General features: G+C 42.4%; 1 long non-coding RNA gene across 1 annotated transcript in view; it reads right to left on the bottom strand.

The window, feature by feature from the left end:
- Positions 1–3,487: 3,487 nt before the first annotated feature.
- LOC118427233 overlaps positions 3,488–17,281 on the bottom strand; it is a 77,030-nt gene continuing 63,236 nt past the window's right edge. The window contains exon 4 of the long non-coding RNA XR_004832498.1: positions 3,488–5,120. This is a non-coding gene — a long non-coding RNA (uncharacterized LOC118427233). The remainder of the gene's footprint in view (positions 5,121–17,281) is intronic.

Genomic DNA, 17,281 nt, shown 5'->3' with positions numbered 1-17,281 from the left:
GCATACTAGTAACTATTTGGTTGGATGAGAGGAAGATATTTGAGAGAATTGGCATTTTCGGTTTATGTTTATATTGAAGAAGCCGACAGTCTTATCTGTGTTAGATTAGATCTGTGATACTTTTATATGTAACGTTATTTATGTTTTCTCTTGTTGTGACCTGTAATTAGCTCGGTTGGGCAAAAATCTACAATAAAGGTTTTCATTCATTCATTCAAAATATTTCATGCCGAGCTTTTTGGGTGCAAAAAAAGTGCAATTTGCCATTGCCGTCTGTTATACTGTAAGCCCACATACTGAGTATTGCACAAGTGAGGTGTCTTACGTCACTGTTCGTCATTTCGTCATGACGGGAACGATTTGTCTTCATTTCTTGTTACCACTGACGTGGAAGGACAATTTTAGCAGTAGTATTATTGGTATCAAACAAAACATGGTTCAAATGAGGACACAGAGAGCTGTTTTGATCGGTAATTATCCTAGTACGCGGTCATTGTTCGAAGAGACCTCAACCTCAGGCTGTTCCTCCGGGCTTCGAACCCGTGTTCTTACGTACAAAGACAAGACGTTTACACTCTTCTCAAAACTGCCTGACGCAGAACAATGCGCCTTGTTGATTCTCGTTCCAGTTGTCTTTGTCGGAGTCGGGATCACCTTGCCTCACAATGACACGTTCCATCAGGTCTGAACTGCACCGAAGAAAGCCTTACGCTCCTCTATAGCCAACCCGCCACTTAAAGAACAATCGTTTCTTCCACAAGCCTTTCATACCACAATTTGCCAACAGATACTTACATTATTCGTCATTCAGGGAGAAGAAAGACAGTTCGTACGATCTGTCTGTCACTCAGACAAAGCAGCTGGCTTACGCTAGCCAATGGCGACCCCGCGGGCGAAATGGCTTCTAATTACGCGGAAGAAATTATCGTTTTGGCAGCTTTGTTTTTCAACAAAATTGTTATCACACTTCTTTAACTGCATTGGTGTACAAATGCTTAATACTGTCAAAGAAAGATGTGTGATAGTCAAGATATTATAATACTCTTTTTTTGTTTTTTGTGTGTGCAGGTATTTTTCTTTTAGTTTTTTTGTGTGTGGATTGTTTGACAGTTTAGAAAATGTTTACGAAAAGATGACTTGTAGTGGCGTCAACATGTTGATGTTATCAGCTATGATTTTGATGCTATCATTTCGTATCTTGTTAACAATTCTTCAGGGCAAGAAAAACGTACTTTAAAGACGACCGCCTACTACAGATTCCTCAACTGCTGACGTCCGTCCATTTCCTCGCGCTAATTTCAGACCGGTATTGTGCAGAAATTCGTCACGGAGGATTTTCGCAACATTACCGCCCGTCGGAGTCGTGCCCTTTCGGACACCCGCGCTCCGGACGGTCTGACACCCTCGGTTATAATCCGCCCTCCCGCGGTTTAGCGAGTAGGTACCAAGTGCCGGTATTTCGGCAAAATCTAATGAATATTTACCCCCTTCAGTGGTCATAGCCCCCCAATCTGTTAGCACATCGTTACTGCAACAAGTGGTTGTACGAGGTGCTAAGTTATTCATGGTGCTACAAGCCCCCCGCTACCCCCCGGCCATAAATGCCGTAATTGTAGTAAAAAAAATCAGAGGATCAACTGTGATGGGGTCAGGAGATAGCCGTTCGGGGTTGGGTTCATTTACCTTGATAGATCTTAGACAATGGTCTTGACATCTAGCATGATTTATGCTTCGCGATGTCCCAGATTCTTTTTCAGAATAGAAGCGGAAGAACAAACCGAAACTAAGCCACATGTTCCCCCTTTTCGGTTCTTTTTCTTGATCTTTTTCTACTTCTGGTGCAAGAAAGTTTGAAGCTATCACCTGGTGCGGCTGATTCTGGGTGATAAGCTGAATTTTTCACCTCGTTTCACAAAGTAGATTTGACGTGTTTGGTGTGATAAATTTCAACTGTGCATCGAAGTAACAACAAACAAAAATAAGAAATTGAATAAAAACAACACTCGCACCAATGCAGTGCTCTTTAAACCTTGTGATCCAGTCCTTAATGTACATTAGTAGTTTTAATACTTGTCCGGGCCAAAAGATTGTGTCAGCCCGCCCGTTGCGCCCAAACAAACCCGGCCCGTTCCGCTTGACCCCGCCGCCCTCCCTCCTGGCGTAAATTACCGTAAACAACAGAGGATTTGCGCCCCAGCGCCGCTTACGCCACTGGATTTGTGAAGCACGCCCACATCTCCACATAGCCAACCGGCAGGTGCTATCTTTAGAAACCGTTTCTTTTGGATTTTTTTACAACACCAAATTTTACCACCGTTTTCGGTCATTAACTACTTAAATTTCATAACTTCGGCAGGAGCTAAGTTGTTATAAACTAAAATAAAGACCTCGAAAGGTTGCTATGGGGGCTTCTATTTTTGAAACTATTGGAACCCTTTTTTTTTTGTACATCAAATTTAACCATCAAATGATCAATTTCGGTCATTAATTACTAAATGAAACGGCCAGCAAAAGTGTATTATGCCCCCCCCCCACACACACACAAAGGCTTCTATTTTAGAACTATTATATTGGAAGCGTTTCTTTCGATTAGTACAACATAAAATTTTACCATCACTTTCGGTCATGGCAGAAACTAAGTTATCACAAACTAAAAAAATACAATTTGATGATAAACTCAAACAAAAAAAAGTACGAAAAGCATCACCCCGAAGTTAAAACCCTGTTGTCATAATACAGACGTTGTATAAAAAGTTCGTTTGGACAAAAATACACAAAGCTGAATTATGGCGGCCTTGGAACACTCGAACTACACATAGAGGAAAAAAAAATCTGGGCCGACAATGTTCCCATAGTCCAGGGTTTGACCCTGCTATTTTCAGCCTTACGGATGATCAAACAAGCCTCTATTCTCCCCGCTGCGCCACACACTTTATAATATTTCACTCCTCCATTGTTCGAGGACTTCAGCCGCCAAATGGACCGCATCACGAGCGGATGCCGTCACCACGGAGACGGGCTGCGAACGCCCAACGATTTCTGCCATCCCCTTTAATGATTCAATCAGGAGATGGAATAACGTTTTCGCCACCTCTTTTTAAACACGCGTTTACCAATGAGGGGAATGATTTCCGTTTCGGCGAGCACGACGATTTTTTTTCTAAACCCCGGCGAAGTCGTGTGGGGTAGATTCCGCGTGAGACATGCACATAGTTTCAAGTTGCCTTGGTGTTTGCTACAGCCACGAATAAGTTTCCATTTGTGACTATTTATAAAGCAACGGAAACAAGATAGCAGAAGAGGAAACGCGGTACTTTGGAAGTTTTTCTTTCAAAGTTTCGTCTATAAAAAAAATAATAAAAGGAACTTTGTAAGACGTGACGCGATGTACCTACCCCCCCCCCCCCCCCCATCTATCTCTTTATCCTGATGCTCGGCTAACTGCGAGGAAAAATAAACACGAAGTGAAACGCAGACAAACACACAATCTGGACCCGACCCAAGCCGCCTCAATGCGTGAACAATGTGGCTTTATTGAGGAAACTCTTGTGTATTGTTACAGGCGATAGGTCTCCTTTCTGTATGTTGAAAAGTGCGGCTGAATGCGACACTATTACACCATTCTTCCGAGGTGAAGATCTTCAGTAGTAACCACTTGACCGCCCTGTATGTTCATTCAAACTTCGGGCACTCTACAAATCGAGATGTAAGAAACAGACAAGGAAGCGAACCACGGGACGATTGTCGAGTCCGTAAACATTGCATAAAACACGGTTGAACCCTGGGTCCCCCCCAAGGTACCCGACAAATAATTCATGTATGCATGGCTTGCTGTTTCCCGCGTCTCGTCTTTCTCAACCCCCCTGGTAGGCCGTGCTCTCACACACATCACCCAGAAACAATGCCAGATTGAATCATCACAGGACCAGAGATGAGAATGACAAAGAGCGCTGTCCACTAGGAAATCTGCTCCCCTGAATCACAGACAAATGCCCGCATAAAGAGGACCGTTTCGATGTAAAGAATATTAGCAGTAATTACATTAACTAGCATTTGTTTCCAACAAAGAAGCAAAAGTTAAGTGGACAGTTCAATACTGAATAACACTAATGATTCTGAATATCAATAATCAAATCTGAAGAGGGGAAGAATCAGAGTCCATTGCGTTCAACAGGAAATATGCTATTTTTGACAAAATAATGTTTTCGTTAATTTTCTATGATCCTGACTATTCCGACATCCAGGCAAAATCTACTAGCGTCATTAAAAAATAGCATCTGCCACAGCCTTTGCTTTAAACACAAACACAGGAATACCTTTTTACGTTATATTGGCATCAAGAAAGTATGTCCAGCAAACGAATAAAGTTATGGAAAACAGAATTTGAACACGATTTCTTTTACAAAACGTTGTCAAATATTATTACTTTCTCATTTGTATGTTTTTATCAGGATAGTACGATTCTGCAACATCGAAAGAAAATGAGATTGTGTAGTTTCATACATTTCTTTTCACATTTTTCTTTACACACAAGTCAATAATGCTGACTTCTTTAGGAGAATTTTTTTCATAATTGCAACAAGCGTTGGTATGTCTTTTTTTGCAACATAATTAAATGCATTTCGATTCTGTAACATTGAAACAAAATGCGGTTATATAGTTATATACATTTCTTTTCACAATTTCCAAGCACACAATGCACATGATAATGCTGACTTCTTTGTAAGTCAATTTTTTCATAATTGCAACCAGCGTTGGCATGTCTTTTTGCAACCTAATTACATGCATTTCTCTACATTTTGTTTTGTATTTGACAGGAGTATTTGAGTCCGCGGGGGTGCAGAAGTCAGATGGAAGAGTTAGCATCATCCAGTGTTCCCTCTAACCCGCCGTGACGACCCTTTTGGTGCGCTGGACCGGCCCTGCTCGCAGTGGGTTCTCTCCGGCCTTTGTTCCCATTCTTCTCACCTGCACGGGGCGGGACCGGGCCGCAGCAGGGAGTCCGGCGGCGCCGGGAAGGGGGCGGAGCCGAGGAATAATTTCCACCGCCGCGGTGAATCATCCGATCCATCGTCTCCTGACCCCGAGGGCACCAACCTTCAGCGACTTCCATTCAAGTTCTGAAAAACACAGAGAACATGTCCATAAATACACCGGGCCACACCGAACCCTAGAAGCGCTGAACATAAGGCACAATGGACAAGTTGAAAACCACCAATATGGTGCTGGATTGTAGGTCAGTATTGCCGAAGGACATAATTACAGCAAGGTCATTCACATAACATCAGGTTTACAGGTCTTACGATCCACTCAAGAAGAAAGAAAAATCATACATAGATAGATAGATGGTTTATTGCGCAACAATTGCATCAGTGACAATGTATGGCAACAACAGAAGTTACAGTCTAATACTACATATCAATAGAAGGTATTATAATCATTATTAGAGTTAATGTTGAATATACAAGTCACAAAACGTGCCGGTTTCCGGAACAATGCGCACATGGTTGCCTCTGAATACTATCCAACCCAATCTCATGAAATTTATATGAGGGTTAAGTTGGCCAGGAAAAATATACCACATGCTTTATTTTATCGTTGAACGCACTTCTACGTAAACATATGCAAAACGAGTTGTCCTATTTGCAATGCAAGTCTATAGATAACACCTTCTCGATTTAAAAATACGCCCCCGAAAACCTTAATTTAGCAACGCAATACGAGTTTGTTGTTGAAAGCATGGTGTTCATTTCTCTACCTTCATTGTAAAACAATTATCTGTAAGGTTAGCTGGGCTGGGAGGGGTCTTTTGTTGTGGAGTATCATCAGATACAGGTGTCAATCAAACCATAACTCGATCTGATATCGAATGAGCGCTAATAATAGTTGTCAGGTCGCCGTCATCCGATCGAGTTACCTCATATACACAACAATTGGCAAATTGAGCAGTTTTAAGTGTTAGATGATATAAAAACATAAAAGGAGTGATATACGAGCGGACGAGAATGATCGAATGAAATATGGCAACGTCATTCTTTTCAAAGATGGCCGCATGAAAAGATCATAAGATTTTTAAATTGTTTCAAAAAACGAAAAAAAAAACAATAAAAAAACGCAAAAAAACGTTAAGCATTTAATCTTGACGAGATCTTTACAAGTTTGAATGACAGACTGGCCATGGTAGAAAAAGAAAAAGTTGTTTGAAAAAGTGCAAGTTATGTGATGATAGATAACCCACAGGCCATGCTCTGTCCTTGTCCACTCAATTTCTAACTTCTTCCCATTAATCAACTCTGACAGGCAACACTGTAGATAAGCATGTCATGGGGACAAGGACACGTCAAAAAACATCTGCCTTCCATAATTGTGTAGTCTCTACCAGGCTCCACAGGTCGCTGGAAAAATAGTAGAAATAGTAAAATAGTAGAAATTGGCAAAATAAGACAGAAAACACCCCAGAGGAGTACAGTTTGTGACCAAGGCCGTCCAAAACTCCTAGGCCAATTAACTCCTACTAGGCTTTTATTCCAAACTTGGCCAAAGTCTATAGCCAAAGTCCCCTATTCGGCCAGGCGGGAGTCTGGTAGAGACTAGTAATTGTGCACTAAAGGCGCGGAAAATAAAGACTCCCATGCTTATCAACTGTTGAACATACAGGGATGTACAGAAGGTATCATGATGTTGGAATAAAATTCACATGGTTTTCGATGCGCCTATGCGTAGTAGATAACGGGAAACGTAACCCACTGAATAACACTTATTTCATTTTGTAGACTAACATTATTCGTGGTATATGGTACATTTTAAATGTAATTTGATTCAAACCCAATTTACTACCGGGTTTTCAGCCGATTCCAAGGGAATACATAAAAGTACACGTTAGGGCGAAAACATAACGCCACGTTTTCAAATCGCGCACTTTTCGACTTACCGCCAAAATGACGGCAATTTTTTTCTCTCATTCGCCCATTAATTTGTCTACCATCGATCAAAGCGTCCAATTTTTCACGGGAGGCGGAGTGATGTTGTATGAGAGCAAGCAGTTCTCATGCAGCGGAGGAGAACGCTCCATATTTCACGCTGTTCTCATTTGCATAAATTAGCATACAATCCCTCTTTTCCCACGAATCCAGCCCGGGTGGTGTCCCGCTTACGTTTACCGTAAACTCGATTCTTTTTGCTCAGACCATAAAGAGAAAACGAAAGTACCCCCAAAACTAGAGGCGTTTTGTCTTTAAAATTGCTGAGACTTCTACACACATCCCCGTTTTTCCGCGTTTTTGCGGGCTACATTTTTGGAAAGTTTATGTACGGTCAATAACTATAAATAAGAAGCGACGACCAAAGTTCCTCAAAATCGCTAGGAGTAGGACTTCAACACATATTTCTGTTGATCATTATAACATTTGCGTAAAAAAGTTGAGTTTTTTACGCAGTACAATTTTTTTTAAATTTCTCGTACGGTAAATAAAAGTAACGGCCAATATTCCTCAAAGTCGACAGAAATTCAATAAATATTCCTGTTGATTATGATAACATTCGTAACAACAGTTGCTGTTTTTTTACGTGGTACAATCTGCAAATTTCGCTTACGGTAAATAAAAGTAACGGTCTGTCAGAATTTTAATAAGCGCATCTGTGAGAATAAAAAAAGTGGCGGGCCACCAACGGCGCGGCAATTATGCACACTCAGTCCACACACTATGAATCAAGTTGTGCGCTGAAAGCAAATGTAATATGCCTGCCCCATGGCCTCTATAGCAATTTACATCCACCACTAGCCGCGTCATTTGTCATACGCAAGTGTGCTGGGCAAATTCACGAGTTTGGGATGTAGGTACAACATGGGTCCTACATAAGTCACGATATTCCCGCCAAACAACTAGATTGCAATATCAAAAGTAATTTAGCTTTATTAGTACATGTATATTGTGCTTGAGCGCATTTGTCAAGCACATATGACAACGATAATAGTAAACGAGTCTTACTTAATAGCATTGTTTTCCAAGTCTGTAGAATATAATACTCATTTAAAATTGTAGCGATTGTTTTTATTTAAACTGAAGTAGACCTGAATCAGAAAATATTTATTTACCTGAATCATAAAATGATTGTTGTCAAAATTACCATGTAAGATTGCAAATGATATAATCAGCTATAGTTATAACAAAAACAGAGATTGTTATTTATGCTGTTGCTGAAATATTTCTATATAAAATTTGAATATTGGTTAATGCTGCTCTAGTGAACTATATGTACATGCATGTGTGTGTGTGGGGGGGGGGTGTGTGTGTATGTAATCTCCAAGCAGATCCTACGGTGCCATAAGATAGTATCAAAGCTGGCCAGGGAGTATAGCCGGCTATTGGAGTCAAACGGGCACCTACGTGAAGTTTGATACTATACATTACGCACCGTGGATCTGGTTGGAGATTAGGGTACGGGTGTATGTACGTGCTTGTGTGTGCGTGTCTATAGGTGGGTGTATGTGCGGGTGGGTGTTTGTATATACAGTCAAACCTGTCTATAGCGGCCACTCAAGGGACCGGACAAATTTGGCCACTATAGACAGGTGGCCTCTGTATAGAGGTGGCAACTTGTAGATAAAATACCCAAGGGACCGACAAAAAGTGGCCACTATGGACAGGTGGCCCCTCTGTAGAGGTGGCCCCTAATACAGGTTTGACTGTATGTGCGTACGCCCGCGCGCGTGTGTACGTGTGTACATGTCTCTCTCTGTATTCTTATCTGCTTGTCTACGTCTGTCTCTCTCTATATCTGTAAATGGATCAAACCTACAGCTCGAATAGATTGTTTCCATCTCTTTTTTTTTCCTTTCGACGTTTGAGAGCCATGGCGCAATGTCCACCACAATTCTGATACTTCTTGCTCTTTTCCAACTCGCCAAACTTTCAACAAGTTCATTCAGAGGAGTTAGATGGTCGAGGAGTAACAGTTTTCAGCCAAAGGCTCGGCCATCTAACTTCTCTGGCATGTTTTCTGTACTTTTTGGCCAATTTCGACTATTTTTTCAGTGACCTGTGGAGCCTGGCAGAGCCTACCATCAATGGCAGTTCTGCGCCCGTCTAGTGCCGACCTATCTCTCCGAGATTGCTCCCCACCACCTCACCTCCCCAGATATCGATCCGCGAGGGAAGTACCCGCCACACGGAGAGACTTCATCACCCAGACTCCCACTTTGGTATTGATTGCCAACTAATTTACACAGAGAGGAGCCTGCGCCGCGCCCAGACAGGTAGATCACTAGCCTCCTTCACCGGCGTCTCTATGGCCTTGGCGAAATTTTTTTTTTTTTTTTTGTGGGGTGGGGTGGGGGATGGGGGGTGGACGTCGATTCGCGATTTTTATCCGGGAATACGACGGGAAAGGAAAATATGCCGGGAAAGGAAAATGCCGGGAGAGGAATACATACCGGGGGGCTTGTACCTAGTCTCCAAGCAGACCCTACGGTGTCTTAGAAATAGTATCAAAGAAGGCAAGGGACGTTTGACTCCCTTTGGCCGGCTATACTCCTTTGCCAGCTTTGATACTATCTTCAAGGCACCGTAGGGTCTGCTTGGAGACTAGCTTGTACCCGCCCTAGCTTGTACCGAATCGACGCCCCCCCCCCCCCCCAAAAAAAGAAAGAAAAAGACAACTTTCGCCGAGGCCCTAGAGACGCCGGTGAAGGAGGCTAACACTTGAGTATTGATTGCCAACTAATTTACACAGAGAGGAGCCTGCGCCGCGCCCAGACAGGTAGATCACCCCCTGCCGCTCACCTTTGACCTCCATCAGCGGAGAGAAATTGGCGGGAAAGTTGGGGAGGAGAGAGAAAATGGCCGCGATGCTCGTCTGAGTAACATGTCCAACATTACTAACAGGTGTCCGTCAGAACTGAACAGATGACATAACCTATTTTTACACTTTACAACATAGAGAATGTATTACAACAGACCGACAAGTTTATCTTGCCTATACGACATTTACGTCCATACTTATGTAGTCACCATAAACTTTAGAATAGACTAGTATTAATTAGATGGCCGTGGAGTACAGTTTAGGTCGCGATCAGTACTCCTCTGCCATTTTACTCCTCTGGCGTGTTCTTTGTCTTATTTGGCCATTTTCTACTGTTTTCCAGTCACCTGTGGATCCTGGTAGAGACTTACATATTCCTTGTTCCAAGCTCCGCTCTATCCAAGGAGGTTAAAAATCGATTTTAAGGCCCTTGCTCTATCTATTACCCATTCATCACTTACTACTTTTACCAACACGAATTCTCTCTGAACAACATTCCCCCTCCCCCCCCCCGTCTCTTCCCCATGGCCATTACCCGACTATGACACTAATTTTTCCACATTGTCGTTGATGGTTTAATATTGCAGCAGAGTTTGTGTTGTCTGTTGTAAATGTCTCTAAGCCATGGAAGTATAGTCTCGAAACAGAGGGCCAAAGGAACCCCCAAAGCAGTGCCCAAGATAGTTACTCATCCCGAGTTAGATACTCATCATCATCATCCACTTTGAAGAGTGCTGTAGCTGTGTAGCTGCATCCAGTCTTTCTCTCTTCCCCATGGCCATTACCCGACTATGAGACTAATTTGTCCACATTGTCGCTGATGGTTTTTTGATACTGCTGCAGCAGACGATGAGCGGGCCGCGTCTGGCGTCCCTACGGCCTCATCACGCTCGCAGCCCCGTATGATGGATGGAGCCTGCCGCTCCTAACAGGTCCCCGGTCCCTCATCACGGCCATTAAATATGGAGGGCCCACGCCGATTCTATTGATCCCCTTCGGCAAGCCGTCGGCAAATGTCGGAGCTTGCCCGAGGGAAATCAGTTGGGAGATAGCGAAGCCGTCTCTAATGAGTATTATTACACCGTCTTCATTGGGTAAGAAATTAATTTAATTGAAATATAATGCGTCACGTACTCTTTCAATTTGCATCGCACAATGAAACGCAAACCGGGGCCCTACTTTAACTGTCAGCGCCTGAAAGGGGGAAAATGAAATAAATTGTCGTCTTGTTTGACAAGAAAATAAAACTCTGAGGTTGAGATGTGTCCTAGGGGGCTCATTCGTCTTCAAGGACATGGCGACGGAACATGAGTGACTACGGGGGTCGGTGTCGCGACGTTTGTAGTAATTATATACCGCTATTGTCACATAATAACCCATCATAACAATTATTGCAACTGATACATCAACTTTGTCTTCACTTTTACAGAATTCATTTTTTTCTTAAGCGTTTTGATCACTCTACATAATACAAACACATCTCAAGCTACATTTTGAACATAACTAAGAAACGAGAATAAGCCGAACAAATGTTTTAGAATAGTTTTAGAACCCATGTTTTAAGGAAGTCTTAGAAACCATCACAATGTCTACATGTGTACTGTATTACGTCCCTTTGTCTCTATATGCCTGCACTTAACCCAGTAGGGCATGAATGTGCAATAAAAGCTATTACTGCTATAGAATCAAGATGGCAACAAACTCACTCATATCTTTGAGTATCTACTTGTCATATTTACCTTCAAGGAAGAGAAATATATACTCTTATTGCTTCGTTATTCCTTCCACTTCTAAATAAGGGCAATGGCCCTGTACCAGACAGCTGTAACCATGGTAACTGGAAGTTACACAGACGCCCTGTGGTGTTCGATTACATTATGTAGCAAGTGGCAAGACAGAGCTGGAAGGTCTAGCCACCACATATATGAATATTTTTAAGTAGGAATAAACATAGCAGTGTTTTTGAAAGATAAACATTATGTATTTGCCTGTAATTGTTGCCTTTCTAGTCGTAAATATAAGTAGTGTAAGACCAAGACTAGATGATGTCACAATGATAAGTGTATGAATGACTTTTTTCTTGACATCTTACTATGACGTTAGCACCAATCATTAATCGTGTGTGGGTGCGTCCAAGGTAAATGTCATCATAAGATGTACGTATTGTGTCGGGCAACATGTGAACTTATTAAAATGCTATCACCGTTTCCGAGTTGTTGGTGCATGTAACAACATCCCCCAGTAATACGATACACGGATACTATGAAATGGATGGTTTGATAAGCGTGATTTGATCAAATTATGTGAGGTCTGAATACGAGTCCGTTGTCATCAATTCAATCAATTTTTGGTGAATATGTGCTGACAAGACATAAAGGAACTAGACATGAAATGATCATGATACAAGTTTTTAGCAGTTCAAAAGCGAAAGTACACGTTATAGTCTTGTTCCTATGATTGAAGCACTATATTTTCTCGTCATAATATATCACCCTTTTTCCATACCATGAATGAACAAATATCTATTCTAATTGTAGCTTCAAATATCCCTTTATAAATATATATTTGCTTTTATGTAGGTCTTTATGTGATCGTTGGTCCTTGGGGGGGGGGTCAAAATATCGGAAAATGTTCCAATTTTTTTTGAAAAACATCAGAATATCGGAAAATGTTCCAATTTTGTTTGAAAAACATCAGAATATCGGAAAATGGTCCAGTTTGGTTTGAAAAACGTCCGAATATCAAAATGTCCGTTTATGTCATGTTAGACTGTATAATGAGCCTCAGGTGTCATTTTCCACCCTCTCTGTTGTGGATAAAAGTGGTTTATCGCGTTTCTTAGCAGTTATGCGGCAAAACGAAGTTTGCGGTATAATCACATTTTACCCGGGGGCGGCGCTGCGTGCATCGCCAAGTTCTAGCCTCTACCAGGCTCCACAGATCGCTGGAAAAATAGAAAAAAATGGCCAAATAAGACACAAAACACGCCAGAGGAGTACAGTTTGCGACCTAAGACCGGCCAACACTCCTAGGAAAAAAAAAAAGTTTTTGACTTTTGCCTCATGAACAGAACCTAAGACTAGTATGATGTTCAAAGTCAAGTTTCGGTCTATTATTGAGTAACTCCCCCCCCCCCCCCCATGTGAAATGAAATAGTTGAAGAGTTTGCCTCCTACTAGGCTTTTATTCCTAACTTGGCCAAAGCCCCCTATTCGGCCGGACAGGAGAGTCTGGTAGAGACTTCCCTACCACCCACCACCCCCCCACCCCCAAGCCTCGCGCCTCCAGGTGAACTAATCAAAAGTGATCGTCGTTGATCGAGTTTCTGCCTGATCTGAGAACTTGAATGAATCTTTAAACATCTCACGGGCGCGCAGTTATGGATCGGAGAAATCCATACCGAACGGCCTCCGAGGAATATTTCCTGCTTGCGCGTTTGGGTAGAGCTATTTTCGGTCGGTGTGTTCATATCGACTCTTGGTGCACTCTCATTGCACTTGGGGCACCGGTGCGGCATTGCAGGGTTTGTTCACTGTGGTAATCTCCAAGCAGATCCTAGAATGGTAGAACATAGTACCAAACTGGCCAAGGAGTGTAGTCAGCCAAGAGGTGTCCATTTGCCCCGGTAGCGAAACACACTCCTCTGCCAGCTTTTGATACTATCTTATGCTACCGTAGGATCTGCTTGGAGATTACACTGCAGCGCAGTTTTGTTATTTTCGCGACTTTTAATAAATTAGATATTGCGTAATACGTAAATGTATGACTTAGAAGACAACAAAATACAGATACACAAAACGGAAGAAAATTCGTTCGTTATCTCTGATTAATCAAATTCGTTGAGTCATCTACGAACCCCGTAGTGCCGCACCAGTGCCCCAAGTGAAGTGAGAGTCCACCTAAAGCGCGCACGGTGTATGAACCATCGCGTGAGGAAGGCTGGTATAGCGCCCCATCGCTCCTGTATTATACATGCTCGCATGACTCCGCGTAAAGATTATGTATTCCGGAATTATTGTATTGCCATAGTCGCAACAATGCCCCGCTGCCAGCTATATAATGACCACAAATAAGATATGAAAGAGGCGCCTATTCTTCGTCCATGTCGCGTATTCATGGACAATTAAGAAGAGCTGTAATCGAGCATATGTAAAGAAATTCCACCCCTTTCAAACCCCATGATTTGCGGGATACGCGGACATAATGGGGAATTTCAAAGGCCAGTGCAGCCGGGCTGGTACCCAGGAGCCGGGGAAAATGATTGACACTCGCATCGGACGGAATCGATGAGCGCAATTAATTACCAGCCCTCCTGGCCACGGAGCTCATCCAATTTGGGGCGATGACAAGCCCGCCATTTTAATCCGCCAGCTTGATGAAGGAAGCGCCCGGTCCTCCATCCCCAATTAGTCTTCATCGAGGATGTCGTTTTCTCCCTCGCAGGTGCAGGCGGGCCGCGGCATGAGGGCTCTTTTTTTTATTTCTCCACAGGAAATTAACTAACGAAATAGACTTGGCTCGGCGGACAGGCGGCCCTTATCGTGCGCCAGGCAGGTGGACGCGCGCATGGCGGGAAAAAACACCGACAAGCTTTCCTCATAGCCTCCATAGCAGGCTCTCTGGGGCCATTTTTTTTACTCATATTACACTTTTGTTGGCTACTTCTTTTTGTACTGGGTCGCTGATTCCCGGCCGTTGCTGATTACTGTCCAAGGGGCCGACAATCAGCGACCCAGAGCAAAAAGAAATGGCCAGCAAAAGTGTATGATGAGCCAAAAAACGCACAAGAGAGCCTGCTATGGAGGCTACTCTCCTGAAACCTGCAGAAGGAAATAAATGGGACCGTTCCCACCAGACTAGCACCTTTATCTTCGTACGAGCAGGTGAAAATGAATAGCGGCCTGACGGGGCGATGGGGGGTTATAGGAAATTAACGAGCGCCATTGGGTACCTCCCCTTCCGGTGTAAGGAACTGCTACAGGTGAAATAAAGTATAAAGAAATTCTAGAGTGGGTCTCCTAGAGTTCTAGAGTGGGAACTCAATGTAAAACCGTTTTGAATTTTGCATCATGAACAGGCTAAGACTAGGATGGGCCCAAAGTAATTATTTTTGTCTATTTTGGAGCACCTCCCCTTCCGGTGTAAGGAACTGCTACGAACTTCTAGAGTAGGTACCCTTCTTAAAGGGTACTCGATGTAAAACCGTTTTGACTTTTGCATTATTAACGGGGGCCAAGACTAGTATGATGTTTTAAAGTCAAGGTTCTGTCTATTTTGGAGTATCTGTCCTTCCGGTGTAAGGAACTGCTACAGGTGAAATAAAAAAAATTCTCGAGTAGGTACCCTTTTTGAATGTAAAACCGTTTTGACTTTTGCATCATTAACGGGAGCCAAGACTAGTATGATGTTTTAAAGTCAAGGTTCTGTCTATTTTAGAGTACCTTCCCTTCCGGTGTAAGGAACTGCTACAGGTGATGTAAAGAAGTTCTAGAGCAGATATCCTACTTAAAGACACTCAATGTTAGAGCAGGAGTATTTTTGAGTACCTCCTCTTCCGGTGACATCTAATGCGAGTAGCGCAACAAGAAAGCTTTTAAAAAAAGCTGGCCGGGGCGCATTTGGAAGGACTACCTCAAAATTTCATGTTGTGTTCCAGTAAAATGTGCATCATTATTAAACTAGAAGTTTATATCTAAAATCTATGGGAAGTTGGCTGGAAACCTTTGTTCACTGGTATAATTGGATTTTCCGGCGTACTTTTGTGGGCGGAATTGTATCCCTTGTGTGCGCTGTGTGCCGGATATAAAAATCGTAAAAGAAACTCCGGTGCGAGACCACAGCCAAAGGCGGGAAGAGGTCCCGGATGTGCATTGTCGTTCTTTCTTCGTGACAGAAATTTCACAGGCAGACATGGTACGAATATGTAATGAACAGATTATGGACGGTCAATACTTCTCAAGCTTCTGAATCGTTTGGATATGAAAATTATCGTGCTGAAGATATTTATACGTGTCTGGGGGATCCTACCAGACAACTTGTATAACCAATCAGAAACCAGTCTGCGATTCTCCGCCAATCAACGATCAAATTGGCGTGTTGCTTTCTACCACGTCCGTAATAGGGATGTCTGAATCTTAATTATCATTGGATTGAATTCACTTGACTTTTTTACCCAGTTTTCAAAGGTAGCTATGTTCACATGTGAATATAGATGATTATGCGTTACCAGCCATGTAAGAGCTTCATGCATTTTGGAAAATCGTACAATGTGTTGTGGGTCTGTTCTTTGTGTTTTACTTTCATTTGTCTGACAAGGGTGTACTATTACTAGCCCAGCTGTATCTTGGCTATGTGGTAACAGTTGGCAAGTAGTTTCAATGTTGGTAGGGAAACTTATGGCTTGACCTTGTTCACCAAATTGTCCACCTGGTAATACAATTAACTTGATGAAGGTGTATTTCAAACTGACAAGTCTTGTTTCCATTCTACTGAGTTGTTTCAGGCATGATGGAATGTCACCTGGATCCATATTGTTAGTCCAAGCATTGGGTATGGGTTTGTCTTTTTCAAGACAAATCAAACACTTTGAACAGAGATGATGTTGACCAGAAATATCATTGACTATTTTGTCTATGACAGCATTGTTGCAGTTTCGCACTTGGTCATGAAATAACAATTGTCTACATATGCTACAGTAGTACTTTGGCTGCTGTTTTATATAGCAATGAAATGCAGGAAAGTCTGATTTGTATTGTTCACTGGTATAGTCTATGCTATGTTCTCTAACATATTTTGTAGCCAATGTTTTTCTCACTCTATCACAGTTTTTCCTCTGTCGTTGCGTTTTTTCTTGTGAAGATTCTTGTTCAGCTCTTTTTGCTTTGCTAGCTTTGCGTGATGTCCTTTGTTTTGCAAGTCTTTCGGCTTTTTGCTCAGGGGTCTCATTTGCTTGTTTTGCTTTGTATGATGCTCTTCGTTTTGCAAGTCTATCGTCTTTTTGCTCAGGGGTCTCATTTGCTCGTTTTGCTCTTTCCTGTGCAAGTCTATCTGCTTTTTGCTCAGTTGTCTCATCTGCCTGTTTTGCTTTGTATGAAGCTCTTCGTTTTGCAAGTCTTTCATCTTTTTGCTCACGGGTCTCATTTGCTTGTTTTGCTTTGTATGATGTTCTTCGTTTTGCAAGTCTTTCATCTTTTTCCTCAGGGGTCTCATTTGCTCGTTTTGCTTTATATGATGCTCTTTGCTGTGCTGCTTTTTGCTCACAGGTCTCATTTGCTTTCTTTGCTTTGTATGATGTTCTTTGTTCTGCAAGACTCTCTGTCTTCTGTTGATAGGTTTGTTTTTCTTGTTTGTCCTTGCATATTGCGCTTTGGATTGCAAGACCTTGCACTTTTTTATCATTTAAATTTGATGCTGCATTTGGTGACATTACTAATTGATTCAAGAGGCCTTCATTCCTCTTACTCTGGCATGGGAGATGGAC

The sequence above is a fragment of the Branchiostoma floridae genome, chromosome 12 (assembly GCF_000003815.2).
Source record: "Branchiostoma floridae strain S238N-H82 chromosome 12, Bfl_VNyyK, whole genome shotgun sequence".
Taxonomy (NCBI): Eukaryota; Metazoa; Chordata; class Leptocardii; order Amphioxiformes; family Branchiostomatidae; genus Branchiostoma; species Branchiostoma floridae.
This window is presented reverse-complemented; position numbering and strand designations above follow the sequence as displayed.